Here is a 6012-nt window from a genome sequence, read left to right as displayed (position 1 = left end):
TTTTTTTTTTTTTTTTTTTTTTTTTTGTAGTACCAGGGATTGAACTTGGGCCCTTGCACTCAAAAGCCAGTCAGCGGAACCACTGAGCCAAATCCCCAGCCTTGTGATACTATTCATAGTAGCTAAAATATGGGGTCATCCTGGATGCCAATTAGAATAAGAATGGTCAAAAGAAATGTGGTGAGCACACACAAGGGAATATATTTCAGCCACAAAGAACAACAAAGTCCTCTAACTTGCAGCAAAATAGATCAAAGTAGATGTTAGGTGAAATAAGCTAGACACAGGAGGACATGTAAACAATATGTTCTGTCTCATGCGTGGTAGCCAATTTGAATGCAGACTAGTGATTCCTAGAGGTTGGGAAGTGTGAAGAATGTGAATGGATAAATCAGGCAATAAAGCAAAATTAGATGGGAAAATTAAGTTTTGGTGTTGCACAGCACAGTGAATGACTACCATTCACAATGATCTTTCATGTATTTAATGAAGACCTGCAGGAGAGGAAATAGGCTCCAAAGAACAAGAAATTTTTAAGGACAGAGTATTTCTTTAATGATTTAATTGTTTTAATAATTTAATGGTTTGATTAGTATATGCTCTACATATGTTAAGATAGCGCATTAAGCCTATTGAGTAATTTAAAAATATTACAAAGAAAACGATTGAAAGATATACATATAGTTTTGACTTGCTTCAGTCCAGTATGAGTAGCTGGCCGGGAAATTCTAGTTGTCCCCCTTGATGAGGAGTCTCAAGGGTCTCTTGACAACAAGGTGAGTTCACATGCTGGGTTCCTTATAGAGGACCAAGTCCATGAGCCTGCATCATCCATATTCTCCGGGCAGAAAGCAGAAAGGGCACCTCTCTCTGTTGAGAGCCATGTAAGACACTAGGATCACAAAAACTAAGCCCACAGGACAGACTGTTGAGGACTAAACTAGACAGAAGTGAGCAAACAGAAACAAGGGCTTAGAGAAAAAGATGGTAGTTCAGAGGCAGAGGGCAGAAATATTGGGAAGAGACACTCAGAGCAACAATCTCAACCTGGAGATTGTGGGAAGTGAGATATCACCATGAGATTTACAACAACTATTTATTTTCCTGTTGAAAATGTCAAAGCCACTTACACGAAGGAAATGGGGTAGAATTTTTCGGCCTCTGTAGGGTCCTAAATGTGACACACTGTAGATTTTATTTATGCTTCACCTATCCTTTACATGTGAATGTTTATAGATCCTATTTGCTAGTAAACAAGCTTTGTGAGTTCTTTGCATTTGGCATCAGCTCTGCCTTCCTATAGGATCCTCACGTTCTGAGTTCTTTCCTGGATGTCTTAAAACTGACTACTGTATTTATTTAGAAAGATATAGTTCAGATGTATCTTCACAATTTCGATCGTCATAGAAATAACTGGAAATAGGCAGATGATGGGTGTTATAGTGCAAGGTTTGCCTGTGATGGGACCATGGATGGCAGAGTTACCTCTAGACAATGAAGAAAGGCTTCAGTCTTCATGATTATTACTATACCTGACTAGAATAATCACACTTCCCGGTATTTACCACTTTATGAGCAAAGCTTCAGTCCCTAGAGATCCATAGTTAGTGTTATTGCTTGAAATTTCTAACTCTCACACCATCAAGAAGACTCAGAACATCAATTCTGTTACCTGGATGTCACCTTTAAATATTTGGGGCTTTTGATATGAACTGAGATCTAGGTTTCACATTTTAAACAGTTCCTACGGGGTTGTAATGTGTAGGCATGATTCATAAATTCATAAGTGCCAGCCTAGCATATTCATTATTTTGAGAGTTTTTTTAAAGCTAACAGGGAGCAGCTATTTGTGAAATTGATCAATATGTTCTGAAGCAAATACCTAAGATCAGAACCCCAAGTATGTGGATCTTGCTTCACCACCAAAATGGGGAGGATGATGAATTCTAGGGGACATTTTCTCACCTTGTTATTTTTAATTTTGTTTACCAATATCTTTTCTAATGAATAGTGTTTGTGTTTAATGCAGATATTTTACATAATGGTTTTAATCCTTAGTAAGTCGTAAATGTCTTTTCTTCACTTATTGTAATATTACCATGAGGTGTATTTTTTCTTGAAATTTGAAATGCAAATGCAAGGTTGCATAAAATAGGAATGTTTATACATTTTCAAAAAAATTTAGAGGGGTAGGAGGTGTGTCTTCGTTTCATAGCGTTCGCTGAACATGCATGAGGCATGGGATTCAATCCCTGGCGCACACGCACGCACACACACACACACGCACAAGTCCAGTTTACAGTTTGATAATTACAGTAGTAAACTTACATTTTGATGTTTCAAAAGATACGTTATTCTTTTTGGTTGCTTTCAATATATATACTAAATGTATTTGCATATTTATAGTATGTATTTAATGCATGTTTTACTATCCATCTATCACTATCAAAATTTCTCCAGTGCTGCTGATTGGTAATGTATCCGTTAATGGGAAAATTCACCTCTGTTCACTATGGAAGGTTCCTATAACCAGCAAAGGAATTAAGGAATAAGGTGCTTTCTTATATTACTTAGTAAATTTTTACAGAGCTGCATCAGCCACTTAACATAGACTTCCTATTATATCAATGTATTTTATACTTTGTGAATATAATGAAAAAACTTTTAATTTTATAAAATTTTCTCAGTGGTGAGTTTTGTAAACAGGAATGTGTATTGATTTTTGTTATAGAGGTAAATGATTTTTAGAGTTTATAGTCAACTCTTTTGGTTTTTTTTTTTGGCAGAAAAGGCAATTAGAATGTAAATATGGACATTTGCTTTTTTTGAAACATTTTCATTTGTACTTTTTAATTTGCTAATACCATTGACTCACTTAGTAGTTGTAATAGTAGGTGTAGTATTGTGCCACTCATTTTAGTAAATCACTAGTAAACGTGTTTTGTCGGAGTTTATGGAAGGTACTCTGCATCAGGAAGAATTCTTTTTAAGTACTAAGAATTTCATCTTTAGTTATCATAAATTGTATGAATTTTTCTCCTCTCTTAAGAAAATCATGTTTTCTAAAATCTAATTAGCAAGTCACACCATTCATTGATCTCTTAATATTAATAATTGTTTTAATTCATAAGACAAAGTCTTCGGTGTAAAAATGCAATAATCCTTAAAAGTTTGACATCTGACTTACTAATAAGAGATTTGTCATGTTTGTAAAAGTCTCCACAAGTAATTAGATGAGTAAGTTTCGGTTATTTTACAGGCTCTAGGATAGGGTTTCTCAGCCTTGGCACTATAGATATATGGGGCTGGATAATTCTCTGTTGTGAAGGGATGGGCAATTCCATATGAAGGGTTGTCATGTGATTATAGGGTGTTTAGTGACATCCTGATCCCTACTGTTTAGATGTTAGTAAACTTGCTCTCCAGGCATTGCCAAATGACCCCTAGGTGGGGAACAAAATTCCTTCTCTTCTATGCTAGACAATATTAAAAGGTAGAAACACATTTTTCTTTTTGCTAACATTCTTAGAATGAAGATAATGCTGTTTTCCATGTTTTTACCAAGATAATTCTTGGTAAGAGAACTCATATTTTTGGCTCCTTATGTTAGTATCTGACATCATGGTCCAGCCATGGTTCCACTGGATTAACAGCGGAGCTACGGAGGTGAACAGCTATCTATAAATAGCTATATTCTACCTGGTTGTTGATCTTCTCCACTGAGGAGTATACTGTTGGTGAGAATTTGCAGTTTGTTGCCTGCATTTTGTTAGAAGAGTGCTTCATTGACAGAGTAGTCATTTATCCCGGGGGACTAGGCAATTATTAATTCTAAGAAGAATTTATTAAAGCTAAAAAATGTATGAGAATATAAATAAGATGTGGGTTCCCACCAGGGTGCTAGAGTGCAGAAGTTGCAGGATTCGAAGGCTTTCTACTCTTGGTTAGGAATAAGGGAACCAGGAGTTTGGCATGTGTCCTAGAGATTCCCATTAAATATCCCAAAGGAACTATTATGTTGTCTTATTAAATCACTGCAATTTATAGAGAGCACCTCTATGCCTTCTAGGAGGCTGAAGGTAAAAAGTATTTCACTAATTACACAATTTAAGGGACTAAGATAAATTTGTGGAAGACTTGTGACTGAAAACAATTAGGGGTCCATGTGTAAGATAGAGGGTACTTCTTTATATTTTTATGATAAATGCATTTAAAAACAATCCCTTCTATTACATGAATTAAGTTCAGCGCATGTCAAGAATAGCCTGCAACATGGAACTTTGACTATGGTCTGTTTTGAGGGGCTTTTAGAAGGGGACAAAAGTCCCATTAACATGTTTTTCTCTCTTTCCTACTCCCCTGAGGACAGGCTCCACTACTACAGCTTCTCTGTTGCACAGCTTGTAAAAGGAATGTTACCCAAACTGTCAGTGTTGTTAGCTTCAGAAATACGATCAAATACCATACTGATCCAAATACTAGTCCAAATACCATAAATTGAAGTATTTTTTTATTAGATTTGAAGACTAGTATAGAGGTGCTACATCAATGCTACGAAGGAGCTGTTGAGATCTACTCTACAGTTTTCTTCATATAGAAAAGGTTATGTTATTAGTTAGGTCAACTAAGATTGAGCTGTATGAAGTTTATCTCAACTCAGAGACAACTTTTGTTTATTTTCTGAATGTCTCTTTAGACTTCACAGCAGCTACACAGAGATCTGTTTCGATGTTTCTTCCCAATACTTCAGAGGTTGAAATCTCCACATTTCTGTTAATTGGGATCCCAGGGCTTGAGCATATGCATGTTTGGATCTCCACCCTTATCTGCCTCATGTAACCTCGTGGCCATTCTTGGCAACTGCACCATCCTGTGACATCAGAACGGAGGCTTCCTTCACGAGCCAATGTACTACTTCCTCTGCATGCTGGTCCTGTCTGACCTGGGCCTGCCTTTCTCTTCCATCCCCACTATGCTGAGAATCTTCTTGTTCAACACCATGGGGATTTCCGCCAATGCATGCATTGCCCAGGAATTCTTTATCTATAGATTCACGGATGTGGAGTCTTCAGTGCTCCTGATCATGTCCTTTGATCAGTTCATGGCCATCCGCTATCCTCTGAAATACAGCTCTATCCTTAGAGGCTCCAATTATGCAAATAGGCCTAGCATTTGCTGTTTAAGGCATTCTTCTAGTGCTTCCCCTTCCTTTTACATTAAAGAGACTCAGACACTGTAATAAATGCTTCTTATCACAATCCTACTGCCTTCATCAGGATGTCATGAAGCTGGCCTGCTCTGACAATAGGGTTAACTTTTACTATGGGCTGTTGCACGCCGCGTGATGTCAGACTGTCTGTTCATTGACATCTTCTATGTGTTCATATTGAAAACAGCATTGGGCATTGCATCCCATGGATTGCATGCCATCTCAAAGCTCTTAACACCTGTGTATCTCATATCTCTGCTGTGCTCATTTTCTAGGTGCCCATCATCACCTTGGCCGCCATGAATCACTTTGTTAAGTAGAAGTCTCCTTTAGTTATGATTCTGATAGCAGATGCTTTCTTGCTGTCATCGCTGGTGATGCATCCCATTGTAAATTGTATAAAAACTAAGCAGATTACAAACCCATTGTATATTGTATAAAAACTCCTGGAAAAGCTGGGTCTGAAGTCTAAGTGATGGGTGAAAGTAAAAGTCCCACTGTCTCTGCAATAATTACCTTAGGAAGAGGACAGTGTTTCTACCCAAAAGGAAGTTATTCCATAAACTTCATGGTGGTTAAATTACCATCAATAATTAATCTATCATTTCAGATCTTGAGGAAAAAGAGGCTTCTATTTCATAGATATTATATGGATATTTTTGTTGTTATTTGAGTCACCAAAGATATTTATCCTCCAGCACAGGAGAGAAGAGTAAAAATCCCAAGGATCTTCCAAGAAAGAGCTAAGGAATGGAGTATTGAACTGTGACAAACAGAATCCTGCAAGATCCTGGAAGCATTTA

General features: G+C 37.1%; 1 pseudogene; it reads left to right on the top strand.

The window, feature by feature from the left end:
• The first annotated feature begins 4728 nt into the window (after window positions 1-4728).
• On the top strand, window positions 4729-5649 carry LOC104857911 (annotated as a pseudogene).
• The last annotated feature ends 363 nt before the right edge of the window (window positions 5650-6012 follow it).

The sequence above is a fragment of the Fukomys damarensis genome, unplaced genomic scaffold (genome assembly GCF_012274545.1).
Source record: "Fukomys damarensis isolate Sample0158 unplaced genomic scaffold, DMR_v1.0_HiC HiC_scaffold_16, whole genome shotgun sequence".
In the NCBI taxonomy this organism is placed as follows: Eukaryota; Metazoa; Chordata; class Mammalia; order Rodentia; family Bathyergidae; genus Fukomys; species Fukomys damarensis.
This window is presented reverse-complemented; position numbering and strand designations above follow the sequence as displayed.